General features: G+C 40.7%; 1 protein-coding gene across 1 annotated transcript in view; it reads right to left on the reverse strand.

Moving 5' to 3' along the window:
• LOC124155140 overlaps positions 1 to 21,897 on the reverse strand; it is a 65,899-nt gene extending 44,002 nt beyond the window's left edge. The window contains exon 1 of the mRNA XM_046528863.1: positions 21,708 to 21,897. The gene's annotated coding sequence lies outside the window, so the exon portion shown is untranslated. The remainder of the gene's footprint in view (positions 1 to 21,707) is intronic.
• Between the last annotated feature and the right edge of the window lie 2,241 nt (positions 21,898 to 24,138).

Here is a 24,138-nt window from a genome sequence, read left to right on the forward strand (position 1 = left end):
TCATTGGTTGGTATTTCATTCCAACTACGACTTCTGAAAATTATCGGCGGTAAATCGATTATCAGCGCGGTGGCGATGAGCGCAGCTTTACTCGTTAGAGGTCTCCCACTCCAAATACCCGCGCGCGCGCTGTGAATTATAGAGGTGCTCTCTCCTCATGTGCTTTGTGTGCGCTCTGAACCTCATGGTTTATTGAATGTAAACTAAGCGCTTTTCGCCTTCTCTGAATTAGACCACGAGTAAAACGGCCATTAATCCTACCCAAAGTTTTCCTGCAGTACTTTAATAAAATGTTTTTGACTAGTATTTCGTCTCGAGTCATTTTTCCAATGAAAACTGAAAATTGTAATTTACCGTGAAAATTATTCATCCGTAAACTTTTTACGTGGTAAAAAAGAGGGTTGAAGTTCTTATGCCGACTTTGATCACTGCGCATTTGCTTTTAAGCGCTCACGTAGCTATACTCCATGTCTCGGTTGTGACTTCATGGAATCGAAATATTCACATAATGAAGTTTGAAAAAATTATAATTTCACATAAATTTAATACTGTACAGCCTAGATTTCGAAATGGGGCGTCAACATCTGGTACTTTTGCTTCGAAGACTCCAATAGCTGGAAAAAGTGTAAAATATTGGTATGGAAGTATTCACATTATTATTCTGTGCACAATAATTTTACCAGCCCAGACGATGTTGATTATTGCGGCAAAACTTGATTCTAATAGCACAGGCGGTAAGTATTTTATCTGCGTAATAGCGAGATTTTCTTCACTAATTGTAAGAAGACAGGCGACAAACTGATTTAACTCGGGATGAACATTTAAATAGTAATCGTAATCACCTCTAATGATTCCAGAAATATGGCAATCCAAGTGATCGAAATTAGCATGATTAGTTAAATAGATACTAACCCAACTCATGAATACGAACATAGAACTTTACCTGGAGTCAAAATTTGATTTCGATGAGAAATATCGATACGACGCACAGTGGGCTAGAATCGAAAAAAGCTGGCTAAAACCTCAAAAACGATTTTTTTTAACTACGAAGTTGTAACTTCGCATACATATTCTCAAATAAATTTTGCATAACTTTCCAGTTTATTTCTTTCCTGTGTTTTCACGTTATCAATAATGTGAGGTCAAAGTTGAACAAATTTAGCGAAAAACGACCACCCTCGATTTTTTCTTAACATTGCCAACTTTATCCTCGTGCAGAGAGAAACCCGGGGTCGGCGTTAACCTGCTCATAGCGGAAGGCGCCATGGGGACCACGGCTTTACGTCCCATCCGACGGACGCAGTGCTGTACTTTAGCACTCACATTTCAATCCGGACCCACGGGGTGCGAATCCAACACCCTAGCCGCCACATCAGCACGATCCCCACTTCATTATTCATATATTCTACACAATCCCTTCAGCAAAAGTCATGCAATAATAGGGATCATAATGGTGATCACATTCGCAAGATCAATCGTTCACCGAATGCAACAGCCCTAACCTCAGGAACTTAAATAACACATCGGCAATTAAAAGAGATATCCTTTTCTTCTTCTGTTTCAACACGCTCTCTCCACGCGCACTATTTTGATTTTCCTCGTCTCCTGACCCGCACTATCAGAACCCACTTAAGCCCTAATTCCAACCCCTTCTGCCTGAAACGCCATCCGCCTGCCGAAACACGATCTATCAGTATTTCCGTTGGAACTCTATCCAAAAAAAAATCTTCATAGCTAAGTGAACCCGCTTCCCCAGAACAGCAATTTGCGATCGGTTCGTAGGTGATTTATTAGAAAATACGGCTGACCTCCACTTACGTCAATTACGTTGAAGAAGAACTTTACTATCATTCCTTTATGATTGATCACATTAATATGATATATTTTAATATCTGATGTTTGCCTCCTGGCGACAGTGGCGCAGCGAGGAGGGGGGGGGGGGTTTGAGGGTTAACCCCCCCACCCCCCAGAGCTTAGAGAAATATTGAAGTTTAATCCATTTTACTCAATTGGATTCATATTATTAATAGCATAGTGTAAGGATTAATAAAATATCCCTCAGAAAGTCGTAAAACTCACCATTTTGAACCGTTTATCTTAAAATTCCGCAATTTATTAATCTTGCACTTCGAATTTAAGTATACCGGGACTAGCCACGGTGATAACTTTTACGGGAGTCACCCGCAATGCACAATTGTGCGAAAAATCTACAGAGAAAAAAATCATTCGCCTTGACCGGGATTCAAACCCGGATCCCTGACGAAATGAATGACGCCTCGGTAGCTTAACTGGCTAAAGCACTCGGCCGGAAATCGAGGGATCCGGGTTCGAATCCCGGTCAAGGCGAAAGATTTTTTTCTCTGTGGATTTTTCGCACAAATCTTGCACTTACCGCTTATCCTGGTGGATATTCCATACCCCCGCACACCCCGGTATTAGTTGCACCTAAACCCCCCCAGCCTTAATTCCTGGCTGCGCCCCTGCCTGGCGAGAGAATTTTCTATGAATCAACTAAACCAACTAAGCCTGCTCATTTTAATACGAAAGAGTGTTCAACGTGACCTGTATAAACCTGGCCTTAATCTTGCCCTGGAGGAAATTTTCATAAATTATAAATGCATGCATTCGTCTTTCGCCGTGTTAAAGCACTGTGGCTCGCTTGTCCTAAGCATTCCTACGAGTTAGCAAAACAAATGCAATGGAGAAAAAGATTTCTGACCAACCTCTTTCAACCAGACTCAACCAGAGCTGCTTGCTCTCCAAGAAAACTCTCTTGCCGTTCATAGGATTAGGTAAGTGATAATAACTGCCTTGCGGAATAGCTCGTCATGGCTGCTACACTGTAAATGTCGACCGTGAACGCGAGTCAGACACCGATCCAGTCGGTCAACTCGCTTGCCGTTAGGATGCTCTGCCGTGGACGCCTTCAAAATAATTAACGAACCGAAGATGGTCACCGCAAGAAAACCATGTCATCCCATGCGCTGACTGCCTCCGCTGATGAGAGTATTTTAATGCAGCCCACCCGCCCTTTATTTGACCTGCGTTGAGCAGTACGTTGCGCTGCCGCTGCTGGGCGCGAGCAGCGATGCAGACACGTAACTCGACGCAGCTTCCGAGAGATGTAAAAGCAGCCGGCGCGGCGGGCGGCGGAACACCTCTCCCTTCGACCGGCGCCTTCGTAATGCACCTCCTACGCCAACGGTAACCTCACGGGAGAGTTCACTGAACATGGCGATTACATTCGTAGCCGCCCGCCTCGTTTTACGAGCCAACTTCATTTCATTTCAAATATTTATGCCCTAAGGATTGCATTGGCATTATTAATTACGGACTTTCAGGAAATTATCACAGTAAAAAAATGAAAAGTTACGTTGCTTCCGAGAGTGGACTTATGGCAGAGTTAGAGAAACATTACAACAGTTCCTTGCATCGTATGGCTTATTCCAAGGGCACTTGGCTTTCAATTAAAACATCATTGAGCTAGAGTGACTCAAACAGTGTAATTAAGTGATACCAGTGGCGCAGCGAGGGGGGGGGGGGGCTTTGGGGGATAAACCCCCCCACAGAAGTCAGAATGTTTTAAAAGTTTAATCCATTTTACTTATTTGGATCAGTATTACTTATAGAATAGTGTTAGGATTAATCAAACATCCCTCAGAAATCCGTAAATCTTGCCATTTTGAACCATTATTCATAACATTTTTCTGAGCGGGCACCCGCAACTCCTGCTTAACCTGGTGGGTATGCAATACTCCACACCCGTAAGTATTAGTTGCGCCTAAAACCCCCCCTAGCCTTAATTCTTAGGTGCGCCCCTGAGTGATGCCTCTCCATTGTATTAATGCTAACTTTATCTTTCAGGCGGGTTAAGGACAAAATGTGAATGAAAAACATTACGATGGACGAGCTCATCCCAGGCTTTATAGTCACAGGCGATTGAATGATGTCACACACTCAGGGTTTTTTGGGGTCAGCTCCGCTCCTCGCGCTCAAAGGATTTCATTTGAATTTCATGGCTTCACCTGGGATTCGAACCGTAGACTCTCTCTACCGCTCTCCCTACCTTCCAACTACATCAATAATAACAATAACAGTTAATATTGTCAATGCCAATATCGGATGCAAATAATCAACTGCGTTAAAGCTATTGGATCTTCACATGACTAACATAAGTTTCAGGAGTTGGGACAACAGACGTATATACAGTACCTACAGGTGCCAAAAGGTATTCGGACAGTACTTGTTTCCAGCATTTTGACTCCGTTGTACTTGTTCTTCGGATTCAACATGAATGTAGTGTTATCATTTGCTGTTCTGGTAATTATTAAAAAGTTAAAAAAGTTAAAATTTCATGTTGAAAGAAGGAAAATTTGTTGCTAATTTGCCATAAATTGAGTCCAATAGACGAATATGCAGAACTTTCGCGTGCAAAAAGTATTCGGACACACAGTGCACGTCAATTTAAACGCGTTTATAGGGGAGTCGACCGGTGTCATAGCTGTCCAGCTGTGGGCCCATATGCTTCCCCCTGGCTGTGGCGAGGTGAAACGTATCTTTGACCGAACGGCGACCTGAAGTGTTGACAGACAAGGGACGAAAGACAACTGAGGCGACTGAAGCTGAGCGAAAGCTCATTATAAGACACTAAAATCAATATAAGTCACTGAATCAAATGCTGGAGTTGTCAGACGACCTAGGTCAACTGTCTGCGACATAGCGAATCGGTTTGGGAAGACCAAGACTGTTCTATACAAGCCCCTAAGCGGACGTCCACGGAAACTGACTTACAGTGACACCCGATTCATCGTGCGGGAGATCAAGAAGGACCCAAAAACCAGCGCTCCCAAGTTAACCGCTGATCAACAGAAGCGTGATGTTTACGCATCGTCCGGAATGTGTGGAAGCAAAACGGTTACCACGGCCGAGTAGCAAGGAGGAGGATGCCGTGTATCAGTGTGGTCAATCGCAAGAGGCATGAAGATTTCGCTAGGGGAACATCAATCAGAGCCTTTAGAGTAGTGGGATAGCGTGTTTTTCACTGACGAGAGCAAGTACAACATATTCTGATCCGATGGTCAACAAATGATGAGGCGTCGGAACAATACTGAGCTTGATCCCAAGAACTCGAAGGCAACAGTGAAAGCAAAAGGGGTTGGTTCTGTGATGGCGTGGGGGAGCATGGGCTCATCTGGAATGGGTAATTTGCACTTTTTGATAGGGATCATGGACCGCGAGATGTAAATAGACATACCGAAGCAAATGTTTTTAGTTAATACTAATAAATTGGAATGAGAAACAAATGTACATTTCAACAGGACAATGATCCAAAACTCAAGGCAAAGAATGCCATGCTGTGGATCATGTATAACACACCCAAGCAGTCGAACACCCCTCCACAATCACCTGACCTCAATCCGACAGAACATCTGTAAAGTATTCTGGAGACACAGATAAAGTAGAGGCAAATGTAAAACATGAATGACCTCAATATTGCCTAGTTAGAAGAATGGAAAATAATACCCCCTATTGTGACATCAAAATTGGTCCATTCAATGTCGAATCGCCTTTAGGCAGCCTTGAAAACCAAAAGGAATGCAACAAAATACTAATTATTGCGTAAAGTGTGTCTTTTGACTTCATTTAATATGAAACATTCAGGTGTCCGAATTCTTTTTGTGCGATTTGAAGTTATATTTCTATTTTTATTACTTTCGAACGTTTATTATTTGTTGCTGTTGCTGCAGTGCATGCATAAATAAAGAGCGTCTATAGTACGCACTGATAATCGTATCAAGCCGAAGGCATAAGCGCAACACAAAGAGAATAAAAATTTTGGCTGGAAACAAGAGCTGTCCGAATACTTTTTTCTCCCACTGTATGTATTTACTTCTGGTGAGAAGTTGCGTTAACCCCCGCATTCTGAGGTGCAGACGGAATCAAAAATGTATTGTCTGTGGGACTAAGCACCTGAGCCTGATGTGAGGAGGTCAATTGGAGAACCGTAATTCCAACTTCCTTACGTTCAAATGGCATGACTCCCACTGCTCGGAGAAGTAAGGAGTTAGCTTACTCGTATCCACTTGGGATTTGTCAAAATAATTCTCGGTATAGAAAGGCGAAAGTGATGAGCTACCTGACTTTAGTAATCCCTCATTTAGGGTATGCTGCTGGCGTGTTTGACCCTTACGAGGCAGGACTGGTAGCTGCAATCAATGGAGTACCTAGAGCGTAGGGCAACCAGATTCGTGATAAGTTGATACGACAAAAAGGGCAGCGTTTCCAATATCTTAGAATGGGAATCGTAGCAGGAACTTGGAGCAACGTATACGCTACATTTACTAAGTACATTCGGAGAAAAGTTTTCTCTGACGACGAGAAAATATCCTTCGTTTGCCGTCGTACTATTATAGCAGACAGGATCAGGAGAAGAAAATAAAGGAAATGGACTGAAAAACAGAGCGATTAAAATTTCATTCTTTCCTCGTACTATGAAGAATAGCAACGTTGTCTCAATTATTAGGATTAATGACGTCACTCGCTACGACTACACCTTGCACGATTATCTTTTTCCATTGTTTTAACCCCGAATGGATGCATGTACTACATAAATTACTATTGGCGCGTCGTCAACTTTAGGCTTTGCGTGAATGTGCTTAATGTGAAGTGTATCACGCCGTAGGGGAGTTATCTAGCATGCTACAAGCTGGGGATTGATCACCCCCTGCCAAACACCGTAAATGTGGCTCGCATGTTGCTATGTAGACGTATGAAGGAGTTTGGCGAATATGCGTACAGGGGCAGAGAAAAACAAACACTACCTGCACAAATTGTCAATGTAGTGAAGTGGGTACCATTAAAACTTAATTAATAAATTCCAAGAAAGTTCTATAACAGCATGCTTTTTTAAATTATTCGTGTAACATTTCGAGAGTAACAATTAAATATTTTATTCAATATTTACCTTCCTTTAAAGATAACAAATATTAAAAAATCTTACCAAAGAAAGTGGTAAGAAGGATATGGTTTGTGATTGTTTGCAAATGACAAAAATGGCGGTCACTTAAACGCTCTCTAAGATGACAATAATCGCAAAAATCAGCGAATAAAATCCTGGGGTGCCTAAATACAATATCATTTGCACTTACGCAAGACGTGTCCCTACACTCTTGGTTGTCATAGCTCCCCTTGCCACTAAAGCAAAGCCATTTGACATTGAATCCCTTAGAAGGGGAGTGGCAATGCTGTGATTCGCACAGCAAAAGCAAGTGGGGAGGTGGTCGTAGCACAATGTCATCCCCAGGATACAAGGGCGTTGACCGAGTGCGTGACTATCGAGAGCACGCCAGGCTGGCACACTGGCTGACATTCAGACGTGCCCTTGGGGTGCGACCTTGGCCACACGGCCCCTGCCTCCAGCTCAATCCCGCTATCTAGATGGCGGGGGGAGGGGCAGCAGTGACCGATGCCCTCACACATACTCTCAGGCCGGTTTGCAGAAAGATTAGCAATGGATTAAGCGAACGGAACAATAAGCGAGACCCAAATGTACCCAAATGTTCGTAGAAAAAAGAGCGGGAAGGGGTTTGCTCAATCTGGAATCATTGTCGTTTAGAACACGCAGTCATACGCTTTCCATCCGTGTTTTGTCAGTGCTAATCGTTAATCCTGGAAGAAGACACTTCGGAATAAAAAATAACGCGGGTATGGAATGGATTGGTGAAGTTAACCACGGGAAAAAATTATTGATTGGTCAAATGCCGGAAAAATTGTGCGGTAATTAGGTGGAACTGTTCCTAGGGCCGTTTTACACGGGGCACGTCATTGCGCAATCTGACGCATGTACGAAGACGCAGTCAAAATTGCGTTCTGTACAGCGGTGAATTACTAGAACGAATGCGAGAATACGTGGATGCGAGACGGCAAAATAGCCCCTGCTCTAATTACGTTCGTGATTTCGCGCAATTTCAACTAATGTTTTCAGAGCTACCCTGCGTAATGACGTGACTCGCGTGAAACAGCCTTTAGAAAACAATCCGGTCAATTTCCATAAAAGTTTGCTGCAATAGTTCCGCAGAATAGTGGTATAATATGGCGTCCAACCCACGCTATTCTTTTCTATAGATCCTCAAAAGCTGTGAAACGCTTAGACTTGCGTTTCCTAATACGATTTGAAAAATATGGAAAACACTAACGTCGTAACTCTTTCTCTGGCGAGCCTTGGCCAAATCAAATTATTCGATATTGGTCAAACCTAAGGTCTCTAATGAAAAATAAGGTCTGTAAGAGACCTTAGGATAAATAAAGCGTCTGGCATCGATGATATTCCCGCAGAACTAATTAAAAATTCAGGAGAGAAGACGTTGAACCAGCTATACAAAATCATTAGTGAAATGTATTCCACAGGTGAGATACCAGAGGACTTCGAGAGGAACATTATAATCCCTATTCCTAAGAAGAAAAGAGCGGAGAAGTGCGAAGATTTTAGGACCATAAGCCTTACGACACATGCGTCAAAGATACTGACAAGGATCATCTATAGAAGAATAGAACGAAAAGCAGAAGAGTACTTGGATGAGGACCAATTTGGATCCAGAAAAAAAACAAAGGGAACAGGGAAGCAATATTGGCCCTTAGACTGCTCATAGAGAAGAGAATGGAAAAGAACAAGCCAACGTTCGTTGCGTTTCGGGGACTTAGAGAAGGCATTTGACAACGTGGATTGGAGTAAAATGCTTGGAATCTTAAAGGAAATTGGGGTTCTTTACAATGACAGAAGAATCATTCACATTTTATACAAAAACCAAGTAGCGGTGATAAAATCAAGGCCCAGCTGTGAAGAAGCAAGAATTAGGAAAGGAGTTAGACAAGGCTGTACATTGTCACCCGTAATTTTCAACATTTACATTGAGAAAGCCATTAATGAAATCAAAGAAAAGGCATTGGGCGTGAATATCCTTGGAGAAAAAATTAGCACGCTACGATTTGCCGATGACATAGCCGTTATAGCAGAAACAGAGACGGATTTGAAAAATATCCTTGTTAATATGGGTAGGGTAATGGGTAGATATCAACTGAAAATAAGCACGAAGAAAACCAAGATCTTAGTATGTAGCAGAAGAGAAGAGGTGGATGAATTCTGTTATTTGGGAAGCAAGATAACTAGTGACGTGAGAAGTAAGAAAGAAATTATCAGCAGAATAGCCCAGGCGAAGAGAGCATTCCACCAAAAGAGAGACCTGCTTACAGCGGGAAACTTAAATATGGAAGTAAAGAAACAATTTATAAGAACCTACATTTGGAGCATGCTCCTATACGGAAGTGAGGCACGGACAATGACCGCAGCGGAGAAAGCAAGGATAGAGGCCTTCGAAATGTGGTGCTACAGAAGAATGATGAAGATCAAATGGATCGACCGAGTTGGTAACGAGGAAGTCCTAAGAAGAGTAGGAGAGAAGAGAAGCCTCATGAAAACCGTAACTAGAAGACGGAACAACCTTATAGGTCACATCTTGAGACATGATTGCCTGATGAAGACAATCGTCGAAGGACTAGTGGAAGGCAAGAACGGAAAAGGAAGACCTCGAACAAAATATATGGAACAAGTAAAGAGAGATGTGAAAGAGAAGAAATACGTAGGTGTGAAAAGATTAGCTGATATGAGAACTGAGTGGAGAGCTGCGTCAAACCAATCGTATAGGATTGTTGACCAGTGATGATGATAAAATCAAACATGTACTAATTCTATCGAAGAGTAAGGATTGTGGAAGGGCTTCCTATCCTACGTATCAATAGAGGTCCTCTAAAGTCGATTACTTACATGCACAACCAGGGAGATTTTCAATGGTGAGGGATTCGCCCGATTAAAGTTACGTCGCACGAGGTTTTAACAAACTCTCTCCATCCGCTCAATGCCATAACATACACTCCGCGTAGAGAAATACATCCCTTATTCTTAGCTTGTAATCAGTAATTCTCAGCAGATTTAAAATGAAGGAGCTGTTTTTCAAGTAGCGTTGCCCATCGAGAATTCGAATTAAAAATTTTCTGGTTATTATGCAGGACTAAAACGTACGAAAAGTTAAGCATAAGTGGTAGTGTTGACATGTTAAAATATGAACATTACAGTTGCAGTTTTTCTTACCACATGCCTTCACTTGGATTCGCTTCCATTAAAATATTTATTTATGCAAATTTCAGTTTATAATTTCATGAATTCCTCTCGAAATTGAAATGACTTAAGCGCGATATTTTTGTTGCCGATGGCCAAATATCACCTCACCGTATAAATTAACCTCACATCGAGGCAAACAAACAGGCGAGAATCTGCGTTGTGTTGCGAGCGAAGTTGCATGGACCAATGACCCTTTCCCCCTCCACACAGAAGGCAAACTGGAGCTGATTACGGTAAACACAGGTAAAGACAGGTCCGTCCTCGGATGGCGTGCGCGCGACCAAACGGCGTCTGCACATGGTTGCCGGATTCGCCCCCCTCCCACTCATCGAAGGAGTAAACAAGAGGACTGCGAGCGCACTCATTGTTGGGAATTTTGAAGAAAAATGACGATCAAAATTAATCTCTAAATATGTAACGATGGTAACGATATACGGAAAAAATATTTTTGTAATTCATACAAATACCCATTTGCAGGTTTGCCGATAGCACAAAACAATTACTAAACATGGAAAATAAATTGTTATCCCAGCTGAATCTCATTTGAAGCCGGTGTAAACGTTATCCGTACTCTTGAAGCTGTGACTTAAGCAAATGCGCCGGTAAACTAAGGTAGGCGCCCATCAATTACGTGAGGCGTTCAGGAGGGGGAGCGGGGTCAAGCCGATTCTCACCCAATCTCGGTACTGAAGACGAAGTCTCTGCTGATTGTGCGAGGGTTTGTTCGCTGTAAATAATACATTCTCTGATTTTTCTGGTGATTCAACATTCATTTTTAACAAAAGTCATGGAACATCTGGCATCTATGACAGATAGCAATTCAGAATACATGAATGACATTGGAGTTACTCTCCGGGTCAAGTCAATATACTAGTGCCTTTGCAAATATAAGGTAAATAAATAGACCTTAACCAACAGCAGCCACAAAATGTGGAAATTATCAAGGGACGAAATCATGAAACGTCATCATAATCATCATCATGAAATATTTCTGTGGTTCTTGTATATCTTACACTTACATTTAGACTACTAGTATTTATGAGATGTATTGAGTTACATTTAAACGGTGTTTCCTCAACTCCACGTATTTTTCTCCATTAGCTATATTGTGTGCATACTGTGGTAGAAAATCCAATGACTAGTCCACAAACCCATCCCTTTGGGTTAATAACCATATGGGCTATCACATGGTCATTCAACCCCAAGTTCAGCACAAATGAAAAATGACAGATCGCCATTTACCATTGTAAATATAAGATTAGAAAACGTGAGACACAATTCTTCTGCACCAATTCCAACGACCATACGGAGTTTGTAATTTTTTCCCTTACAATCAATTCACTCACAAAGTCCCCGTCTTCTTAACGTCTCCCCAAGACTTTCGCTCATCTTTAATCACTACGGATACGGGAAAAAATTAATCAATGATAGTGAATATTAATTATTTAAAAAATAACACGATTACTTTATATAGACAAATGTTGTAATTCTTCCTCCGGTTATTGAAAATCATTGATAAATTACATTAAATTACTAATAATTTTTGAGTGGTGTACTGCAGATGAAAATAAATGACGGCAGTTATTCCGATCAACAATGTGTGTCGATAGCAGTCGATAGCTTATGCCGGGTCTACACTAGTAACTTAAGTGACTACTTAAGTTGGCTGTCTTTTTAAGGTGGTAGTGTAGGTGTCACCAGCTTCCTTTAAGTACACCTCCACTTAAGTCACTTAGAACCCATACTTAAATTGCGTAGGTAACTGTTTCCGCACGGTTAAAGCTCTTCAAGTGTTGTAAATGGAAGACAAATCCCAAGGTGCCTATTATACGCACCTTGCATAAATCCCACCCCTGAATCATCCCGTTGGTTGTAAGTTATGCTGTATTCCATGATGCGGTAATTGAGAGTTCTATTTCGTTAGTTAACATCTTGTGCTGGGGTTATTAAATCGACGAATTTATTTTGTGGAGTTTCTCATCTTATTGTTGGTTTTATTTCCGTGAAAACTAATTGCTATGCCTGTTGCTCACGGGGAAACCCGTTTTACAAAACTTGGAAACGTTTTAAGGAATTTTAAGACTGACAATGAGACGACGGCAGAGGATCCGGTGAAACAGTTCATTTTCCATGGTGCCATAATCAAAAATAACGTAAACGAATGCACTCAGTAACATCCCACACACTGCTACTGAAACCATTGCATAGGGCTTCAATTTTAGTCCTAGGGATGCCGAGGGGGATAAGATATGGTGATTTAATTGGACGTGGGAGGAATTGAAGGTTAAAATTTAACATCAATGGTTTTAATAAAGGAGTGGAATTTGACTAATGATTAGTGTTTTCGTTTACGTTATGAATATGTCATTCCACGAAGTCAAGCTTAGTAATTCTAAATTCCTCTGGCTTCATCACCTCTCGCCAAATAGCGTTTGCTCAGGGACTGAAATCGGTCTTTCCTTTTAACCTTATAAATCCAAAATGGTTAATTCACGGAGTTGGGAATTTTATTTCAATATCCGTGGCTTTGGATCACAGAATCACTAATTGCTCTCCTATATCTTCATCTGTCAACATAGATAACTGTTTCCCGATATAGACCCTATCGTAATATCAGCTCCGTGAATGAAGAGTTTATGTAAGGTCGGTTGCATTGAATAATTTTTTTTAAGCGTCAGTGATGGCTACTTAGAGAGGATATCTAGAATATTTGTGATGACTGTTTCATCCTTTAGCAAACGATCAGGCACAAGGGAGCTCACGAACAAGAATTCATGAGACATAACGGCTCTCGGTCCCACGCGTGGTTAAATTGCGCATGTCATAACTGCTATCAAAGCCGTATTAGCAAATTAAAATGCACTTTATATGCAACGAGAGACTTGGATTTGTAGAAATGCACGAATGATTCGAGATGTAGCGTGATCCAGAAGACTTTTGGTAACTTTGTATATATCCTCCGCTATAATAATTTCTCTTGGGGAAATGGAATCCTATGTTCGCCTGAAATTTTCTCAATTGTTTTCATGATTTTCACTGCAATTTTCACTTTTTCTGCGCGAGGATTTTTTGTGCTCATGTGGCACGTGATGTTTATCCAATTTTTCTCTTTGCTTCATTTTATTTCCTTTTCGCAACAAGACGCATTTTTAAGACACACATGTGCTTGGATTCCTTTTATATTGAAACCCGGGTTAGTGGACTCTTGCAATTCAAGCCTAGTTTTCGAATCTTTGGAAAAGAACCGTTGAACTCCAGATAGAGCGAGGCAGGGAGGGAATGAGTTCTTCCTCCGGAGTTGGGGACGGTCAATCATCTTTTCACTCAGAGAACCGTCACTCATCTAACAACAGGCTTCAGAGAAGCGTCTTGTCGGTAAATTTTGCTTTTTCAATCAAGAGAATTATCAATTTTAATCATCAAAGAATATAAATTTTCCGGTGATTTTTTTCTTACTCCGAAAGGTGTTAAAAGTTCAACTAATAACGAAATCCGATTCTAAAAGTAGGCATGAATCGTAAGAATGAGTCTACAATATCATATCGCAACATAAAAGGTAATCAAATACATGTGCATCTTAAAATTTCGTCGTGTTGTGACACGAAAGTGAAATAATTCAAAGGAAGCCACCGTGTGAAAAAACGGGAAAACATCGACGTCGCCATTGTGCAAAATCAATTCCTCGCACAGAATTAAAATTTTCAGTGAAAACCATGAATATAACTGTGAATAGCAGGTTTTTGCAAAAGAAAAAGTAGAAGGAAGTTATGAAAAAACAACTGCCGCAGATGGGAATCGAACTTCAGAATGGTATTTGGTGGATATATTTGGTCAAAACGCTTTTCCAATTAAAGGAGGGAAAAATAAAACTATGTGTAAGTATGTAGCTGTGCAAGAATGCATTTTATAGGGCCAAACGAATAAATCCAAAAAATATCGGGATTGAGTTGATTGGCCGCCCAAGTTTCGGATCGCAAACTCAAAAGACGAAAATAGAAGAGACCAATCAAAGACAATGCCCGCAATGGCACGGCGACGTCCTAGTACGGATGTATTATCCACATATCAAGAAAGTAGCATAACATGAGAAAGTGGCTCTGGATGGAGCTGGCTATAAAGGGGCTGACATTCAAAGAAACGTATCAGTCAAATGCGCCATTTTACGCACGCGGTGATATTTTTCTCGGACAAGGAAGAGCGGATGCCTGATAACAATTTGGAAATAACAATGTTAGTAAATTTAAATTGCTATCATATTGAATTTTTAATCTTCTTCTTCTTCCTTCCAGGATTAGGCTACTAAGCCTGTTCCGGCTCCACATCACCATCTTTTCCTTGGTCTTCCTATACTTCTCTTGCCAAATGGTTGATATTCCATTGCTTGCTTTGGAATTCTTTCATTTGGCATTCGAAGTAAATGTTCTTTCCATCTATGTTTGTATTCTTTTAATTTGTCAGTGACTGCTTGGACACCCAGTTCATCTCTTATTTGAGTGTTTCTTATTTTATCCAATATTGTGCAACCTTTAACTGATCTTAAAAATTTCATTTCAGACGATTCTATCTGCCTTAATTCCTTCTTTTTTGTTACCCAACATTCTGATCCGTACAGTACAGTAGGGACTGCCATCACTTTGTAAAATTTTATTTGTGTTTCTTTTCTTGTTTTGTTCTTCAGAGTTCTTCTGATAGTGCCACATATTCTCTGGAAAGTGTTAACCTTATTTATAATATCTTTTTCCTCGTCATATGTTATGTCGCATCCTAAGTACTGGAAGTGCGACACTTGCTCCAGGACTTGATCCTCAATAACAATTTTTGTTCTTATCGGGTTGCTTCCTAAAAATGCCATAGTCTTTGTTTTGTTTTTTGAAATTCTCAGGTTGTATAGCTTGCTCAACTCGTGTAGTCTGTGTACTGCCATCTGGAGTTTGTCCTCTTTATCTTGTATTATAACCTGATCGTCAGCAAACAGCATCGTATTTAAGTATTGAGATGGTCCTATTTCTATGCCTGGTGATACATTATTCTCTTTCCACATTCTTAGAACGTCATCTATGTATAGATTAAACAAGGTTGGGGATAGGCTGCAACCCTGTCTAACTCCTCGGTTAATGATAATTTCTTGGGTGATCTGTTTCCCTGTGTCAATTACAATTCTGGTGTCTCTGTATAGACTCTGGGAAGCTTTTATCAGATGTCTAGGAAACCCTCTTTTCTGCATAACTGACCATAACGTTTCTCTATTTACACGATCGAATGCTTTTTCAAAATCTATGAATGCCAGATGCGTTTCCAGATTGAACTCTCTTCGTTTTTGAATTATTTGTTTTAAAGTAAAAACATCGTCGATGCAAGATCTTCCTTTCCTAAATCCAGCCTGTTCTTCTAATAAAATGGTATCAGAGATAGCTTGTAGTCTAGTATTTATTATTCTACTGTAAATTTTGTATGCAGTATTTAGTAGGCTTATACCTCTGTAATTCTGTGGATTATTTCTTTTTCCTTTTTTAAACAATGAAACAACCTTCGCCACATTCCAATCCTTTGGGATTTCAAGCTTTTTCCAACACATGTTGTATAGATGGAGGATTCTTATTTGTAGGGATGTACCTCCATATTTTATCAGCTCTGATTCAATTCCATCTATGCCAGCAGCTATTTTTTGTCTTCTTCAGAGCACATTCTAGTTCTTTCAAGTCAATAGGGTCTACTCCTATTGTTTCCTCTGGAGTGCTGATCGTATCATCTAATGTTGGATCATACCATAATCTCCTATAGTGTTCTATCCATTCTTCCTTCGGTATAACATTTAGTTGGGCAGTATCTTTCTCTGATTTGTTAAGTTGTTTCATCAGTTTATATGCTATTTCTTGCCTACCATGAATATCCTCCTCTACTCCACTTATAAATCTATCCCATGATATCATATGTGCATTCCTTATTATTGATTTCGTGCGGTTTCTGACCCTGTGATATTTTTCTTTCGTTTCCTCTGTTTTTCTCTGTAGGTATTCTCTGTATGCTTTGTTTTTATTTTCGATGGCCTGTGCTATCTCTTCGCTCCAGATTTTTAAACCTCTTTTCCGTTTCTTTTTATTTCTGGTGCCCAAAACTTCATTAGCTATTTGTAAAATAGCTTTCTTAAGATTTTCCCATTCCTTATTGATGTCATGTTCTGGTTTTATCTGTTCGAGCAGTTGTGTAATCCTGTGTTAGTACAGTTTTCGAATACTACTCTCTTTCAAAAGGTATGTTTTGAAGATTTTCTTTACTTGACATTGTTTCTTTTCCGTATTATGCTTTTTCCACCTTGCCCATAGTTGTATTTTTGCCTTAACAAGGAAATGATCGGTGCATATATTTGCTCCTCTATATACATGTGTATCAGTTATCCTCAAGGCTAATTTTCGGTTAACAATTATGTAATCAATTAGGGATCGGTGACCCCTGGCTGACCAGGTGAATTTATTGATATTTTTTTCTTGAAAAATGTGTTTGTTACTTTTAATTCGTTGAAAGATATAAATTCTCTTAATTTACTTCCATTTTGGTTCAGATGGTCTTCTCCATGTACTCCAATCAATTGTGGAATTGGCTCTTTCCCAATTCTAGCGTTAAGATCACCAGCTATTATTAAGTAGTCCCTGTTATTTAACTTCCCTATTTCTTTTTGCAGTTGCTCATAGAAAATCTCCGTTTCTTCCTTTTTCCCATCTTCAGGTGCATATGTTCCAAGTATTGTTAAATAACCCCTATCAAATTTGAGTCGCACCGTTATTATTCTTTCATTTATGAAAGTGTATTCCCTGATATTATTTTTCCATTTTTTGTCTATTAAAACACTCACTCCACAACGTGCTCTTATATTCTGATCAACTCCACTGTATATCATTACGTAATCTTCCAAGTCTTTTGTCCCTTTGAGTTTCTTCTTTGTTTCAGTGATGAATTTTTAATGTCAAGTTAAATTATTTTTTCTGAAGTGGAAGTTTACATTTAGGCAGTCGCGAAAAAATAGATTTAAAAGGCGACATAATGATTTTTTTAAAAGTAACTTTAACTAAAAGTCGATTCTTCAAGTTTAATTAACTGCTTTTTCATAAAAGTAACATTAAACTTAAACTATGTAGTTACTCATCGCCGAAATTAACTTTAATCAATTAACTTTTTTCCGTAACGTTCTCAACTCTGATACGTAATGATCATTGATCGAGTCGAGACCAACATCAAAATCCCAAACCTCAGCATTATTAAGCAAAGCAGCAAAATTAAAAAGTTATCAAAGAAATGGACAATAGATTGCAATGCTAACATAAGAGTTGGCGAGCGGGAAGTATTCATTCGCTAAACGCATTCTGCATGACGCTTCGATTTTAGCGAAAATGTGGATTTTCGCCATTGATTGCAGTTTTGGAATGACACAATATTAAGGTGCGAATAACGTCCAACATCGTGGAAAAATCGTAAATAAAGCCACGAACAGTAAAAAACATGCAAAAAATACGAAGCCACAAAATGCCCAAGTGGATGGGATTCTCCGAGGAATCTCACGTTCGCGCATTCGTTTTGGCCGTCGGAGTGCTTTCATTCGGGCTCCTTTATTTGGACTCGACGTTTACATGATAAGTAAATAGACGTGGCTCCGTAACTGAGTAGGTTTGTTTCACGCGCATTTGTAGCGCTTAAATTTTGGAAGGATTCGAATCCGAAGTAATTGTGATTTTTTCTTTTCGCAAAAGAATCATTCTTAACATCAACATAATAGACACAGTTGACTCAATAAATAATCAATAAGTACCCAATTTTTTATAAACGACTAATTTCATTAAAATATTGACTCACTACGCTGATATGTCTCGTACCTTGATTTCTAAGCAGACTCTTTAATGGAGTGGAAATAAGCAGAGAAAGTGGAAAAGTCCTTCCGGCTAATTAATGTCCAGTCTCAGTTGAGAAAAATTCCAATACATATTAACTACAATTCTTATTAAATAACCAGATACATTCATAGTTAAACTCATTTTGATAACCTTAGAGTAAGAAACACAATTGTCATTCGATCGATAATCATAGTTTTCAAATTTTTAGTACTTGATTACGAAAAAATTTGGGAATATACGTGACTGAAAGCACAAACGCTTTCACAACAGCGGGTGTGCGAACCACAATTAGCTATGAGGGTCATGGAAATTCTACCATTCTACCCCGAAAAAAAATAATCAATAAAATCACGGCTGAGCTTAAATAAAAAGTTTGAAGACATGGGTTACCATTATTTCGGTCATAAATGTATAATCATAAAAATTCATCGGATTAATTTATGTTAAGAGTTCATGTATCAATTTCTTTCTGCTTATTTCCACTCCATTAAAGAATCTGTTTAGAAATGAATGTGTTAACTTAGATGGAGTCATCATTTTAATAATTCAGTCGTTTAAAAAAATTCGCGATCCAATTTTTCTTGAGTCATTGGCAAAGAGTGAGTGAGTTGATGTTAAGGATTTCTATTTTTTTTAATGAATAAAGTACGATTACTTCGGACTCGAACCCTTCTAGAACTTCCCCGCGCACAGGATAGACTTAGTCGACGTCGGACCCACGTATTAGTGAGACATAAATGCGGTGAGTCCAAGTATTAATCTAAAGAAAGGTATAATCTCGCCACCAGTGGCGGATACAGATGGGGGGCGCGCGCCCCCCCCCCCTTGCGGGTCCGCCTGTATTGCCGAACATTACAAAACCACAATTGTAACTTTTTTGTATCATAGGATGGCATTGTCTTTTACATGATTATAATCACTTTAAATAAAATTTTCATATACTTTGCCTGTGACTTGATCATCTTTTATTACGATAAAAGTAAAGACAACTCAAGATATGTTGCGCCCCCCCCCCCCCTTGAGTTTTTTCTGTATCCGCCACTGCTCGCCACGGAGTCGGAAAGAATATACTCCGACGGGTCGCGGACGGGAGTTTCCTCTGTGCATTCCATCCGCTAATCCGCTGGGCCTTATTCTCCTGGAGTTCGACTCCAGGTCGCATCCGCGTCCCCCGTCGTCGGCTCTTGGTGCCGTGAAGGCAAGGGATGCAGGCTGCTTCATGTGCCAACCTTCCAAGTTTTCACCGACCTGGCCCCATCAGTTGAGTGGGACTCGTGGGTGTCTACATATTATTGAAAACGATAGTACGTGCAGGGCGATTGGATGAAGGAGCATCAACGGGACCTCAGACTGCGGAGTTGGCGGTCACAGAACTCGTCATCAACTATGAATGCCATCATCCAATCAGTGGTTCCACACACTTTTCCCCCGTTCCCCTCTGTACGCATGCAACTCATTTTTTAACCCCAAAAATGTAACGGGCTCTTTTTATTACATAATTTCACTACCACTTTTAGCTATCAATAATTGTATAAATAGAAACTTTGTTTTAAATACCCTGTGTAATATGCATACATATTTCCTGGTTAAGAGATTCTTAGTTCCTGGCGTCCGCCATTACCGATTATTTTCGGCGTACTTACCCCCGACTGGTTCGAACCAACGGTTGGAAAAAAACGCTCGACTAATGCAGTGGCGAATACAGATGTACCCCGCCCCCCCCCTTGCGGGCCCGCCCGTATTGCCAAACATTGCAGAACCACAATTATAACTTTTTTATATCATAAGATGGCATTGTCCTCTGTATGTGTGTAATAAATTTTATTAAAATTTTCTTAAACTCTGCATGTGACTTGATTATTTTTTATTAGGACAAAAGTAAAGGTAACTATCAAGATATCTTTTGCGCCCCCCACCCCCTCGAGTGTTTTCTGTATCCGCTACTGTGCAGGGGCGCAGCCAGGAATTAAGGCTGGGGGGGGGGAGGGTTAAGGTTAAACTAATACAGGGGTGTGTGGGGGTATGGAATACCCACCAGGATAAGCGGTAGGTGCGAAATTAATAAATTGCGGAATTTTAAGATAAATGGTTGAAAATGTTGAGTTTTACGGCTTTCTGAGGGGTATTTTATTAATCCTTACACTATTCTATTAGTAATATCAATCCAATTAAGTAAAATTAAAAATTTCTTTGAGCTCTGGGGGGGTTTTATCCCCCCCCCTCGCTACGCCACTCCTACTGTGTTAATGAGAAGACGGGAGAGGGGAGTGATGGGATGAGCGATTCAAATTCGTCAAACAAAAAGAAAGAGTTTCGAGAGAGAACAAAGGTTCCACCTCAGCCAACCACGGAACCAAATCGTTGGGCGCATCCACCAATTACATCCGACTCTACCCCAAAGTAACCATATACGACGGCTGTCCACAAAGTAACAGACGCTTTTAAATAAAAAATAAAGTGAAAATAACAATTTTTATCATATAGCTCTTTGCCTATTTTTATCCATAATCGCCATTTTAAATTAAGGCATTTGTCATAACGTGTTCCTAGCTTCACAATGCCCTTTCTGCCGCCAGCGAGTTCAAACACTGGTTCAGGTGTACCGGCGTGCAGCTCAATGCCAGGGTCAAATCGTTGCGTAGCGAGCCACTCCTTCACCGCTGGGAGTCCCTGCGGTTGCCCCTCATCAGCGCTAAATCCGGGTTGCACGGCGGTTGATTGAAAATTTCCCATCCAACAGCTCTTGCGTTCGATTGGCCGTGTGTGAACGAGCGTTGTCGAGGAAAAACTGAATTTTCTTCCTCAGTTTTCCCCGACGCTTTTTCCGTATCGCGCGTATTACTTTTCTGAGTGATTATTCCTTTGCCGCATACATCCCAGTCTGGCGATAAATTTCAATTGATTTTTGAATTTTTGGCAAAAACTTGGCTTACCAACTGGCGGGATTTTCAATTGCAGCGCTAATTTTAACACTCTACTGTACACAAATTACACTGCCGCGCCATGGCAAATTACTTTCTGGCCAGTCCTCGTACAAGACCAGTTGTTCGATCCCTGCTGCCCTGAAGGCGATGAGTAACGCGCTCTCCGAAACGGTTGCGACGGAGTTATCATCCCGAGCGGTAGCCCGATAAAAATTCATTGCTCGCATACGCATGGAAAGTCTCTTCATTTAAGTAGGTACCTAAAGTTTCGAAATAGCATTTGATTGAATTTGACAAATATTCTGGAAATGTATGGACAGACGCGATTACCTTGGTAGAAGGAAGTCTCGTGACTTGAGTAACGTTTGAGTCTCTTCTGTACTTATCACTCGAATCGACCAGCCACATTACTGGGATCATCCGCATAATCATTCAGTATTTTATCTAGAATAATGCTGAATCATAGACAAAACCGTAAATCAATCGCGAAACTAACAGGCTGTACGAGAATCAAGAGTTAGAATCGAATTCAATGTTCTCACCCGATAAAAGATTAGTAATTACATATGTCATTTCTAGTTTTCAAGTGTAGCTTCAGCAACAAAAAAAATATTCACAGGAAATACAAGAAGAAAAATTGAATGAAAATAATAATACATCCCTTATTGGACCTAAAACTTAATTATTGCCTCAACCCTTAAATCGACAAACTAAAATTATACTCACTGCGAGATCCTCCGAATGAGCCGCTGGGTTCAATCAAACACAGGACAGTGTAAAAAGTCGTTCCTAGACTTTTTTTCCGGATCTCACAGTTGTAGGTAAAATTAGCTGGATCAAAACCACCCGAAAGTTTGTCCTCACCGTCCGCACTACGTCCGCAATTGAAACGGGCGGCACGCAAATGCGGATTCGAGCTTTATCTGGCGAGAGCAGCGCTCAAGTGGTGACAAGGAGAGATTCGACATGCGCTGAATGGCGCTCTTAACGTCACCTGACGAAAAACCTCCGAACTGACTGATACGGTTTAAGAGAATCTATTACCCACGAATATTAAATTAATGGAGTCCCCTTACTAATACATACAGGGGCGGATCCAGGATTTTTTTCTGGGAGGGGCACGAGCAAGGCCGTATCCAGGATTTTGTTCTGGGTGGGGCACAAGGATACCTCGCAATACAAAACGAATGCAATGATAATGGGACCGTATTAAAAATCTTGCATATTTTTGAGGGTCTGGGGGGGGGGGGGGCACGTGCCCCCGTGGATCCGCCTATGAATACATACTACTGTAATCGGTTCGCAGCACCCAATCGTGATTGACAGTGTGATGGGAAAACTAATCCTTTCAACAGGGCCGCAGACAGGAAGAGGGGATCGACCTTTCTTTTGCCTCAATCCCTTTCCTTTAAACTACAATACCTCCATCAAAAACTGATATTTTCTGAGGTGTGCTGCAGAGTGAATATATATCCCAAAGTAACCCATCTATAATTAGGACTGCAATTGAGAATCTTGGCAATACAAGATAAATTTACAATGTCAATCTCTGCCACGGATACAAGATACCAGTGCAAAGCAATCCAGAGACACGGTAGCACATACAAGTCGCACTCAACCAGTAAATCAACCCAAAATTTGGTTTGGAGGGCAGAGCTCACCCCAGACTAAGCTGCAGCAATGTGAATATCAAACATTCAGGGCAGGAATTAAGAGCCAGTTCCTCTCCTTGGGCTGCCTTGCACACGTGGATTTGGTTTGGTATCCGAAAGACTTCAGTTGGGATTTGGACCCTTGTGTCAGCAGTCAAGCACTCACAAAGCTACACCACTCACCCACAAACAAATACCCTGTAGTCGTAGCGGCAGATTTAGGGCGAAGGGGCACATGCCCCTCTCAGTCCAGACACTTATAAAATAGGTAGAAAATATTTTTTAAACGGTTATCGTTACGCTTGTTTTGCTTTGCGAATTACGGAGCCTCAATCATTTACTTTACCATAAATAACTTTAGTAATAAAATAAAGCGAACATTTGGTGCAGCAAATGTTTTTAATCTCTAATATTAGAACGCAGATTGCCTATCAGGCCCTTTTGACCTCCCCCCAGAAATAACTCACGGATCCGCCCTTGCCTACGGTGAAAAACAAACCAGCACATGACTGCTTGCTCTGGTAGTTGAATAAATTGAATTGCATGGCATTGCTTGAGAATGCATTTAACACAGTTGACTATAGGCAAAGCTAGAGTGGATTCTCAAGAAAAGAGGTGCAGTTTGGAAGAATAGGCAACTATAAATGCATGAACTGTGCCTATATATCTGAGACGCCATGTAGAATCAGGAAAAGCAATGGCTGAGGTCATTATACAAGTAGGCCGCCCACCGGCACTCTTGCTGATCAAAGCGTTTGCACAAGTACCTAATGTTAAAGGAGGCCTGGAGGAGGACCACATCAAGCAGAGTGTAAGGGTTCATTCCCTGGATTGTTGGCAGTTACAGTCTTTGCCCGTTCTAATGGAGCCCCTTGAAATGTCTCCAAGAGAACCCTTTCAGAATTTTTTCTAGGAACAACTTTGGGTTGTATGCAGATGGGATGCATCCCAAATATCAGCCTTGCCTCCATGCGGTGCAGCCTGATACCACTAATGATGAGATGGTGATTAGTGAACCCCGGAATAGGAGGGGCCTCACTACCAAGAACCATCAAGCTATATTAGGGCAGATGGTGCGACAGGGCATCCTACTGTCCTTGAGATGGGAAACTGTCTCTAAAGAAAGCCTAGAAATTGAGATGAAATGAGATAAAATGGATGCAATGGAGTTAAGTGAAGTAAAGCGGGATGGGTGTAGAGAAAAGGAGAGTGGGAAGTGGCACGATACTACTTAGGGAATAGGAAAGAAAGGGTGGGGACGATAGCGAGAAATGAAATAGGTTAAAGAGTGCAGAAGTAATGTAAATGGACAATAGGTAGATAGCATTAAGAGTGGGAATGGTACCAATGGATTTATCTAGTGATAATTCAGGAAATATATACGTACGCCTACTTTTATGGATGAGGATGATTGAAAGAATATAAGAGAATATAGAAAACATGTTAGAAGGAGGAAAGGATTGCTGAAGGGTAATACCTAACAGGAGAGTAGAATGCAGGAATAG

This window comes from Ischnura elegans, chromosome 3 (genome assembly GCF_921293095.1).
Source record: "Ischnura elegans chromosome 3, ioIscEleg1.1, whole genome shotgun sequence".
NCBI lineage: Eukaryota > Metazoa > Arthropoda > Insecta > Odonata > Coenagrionidae > Ischnura > Ischnura elegans.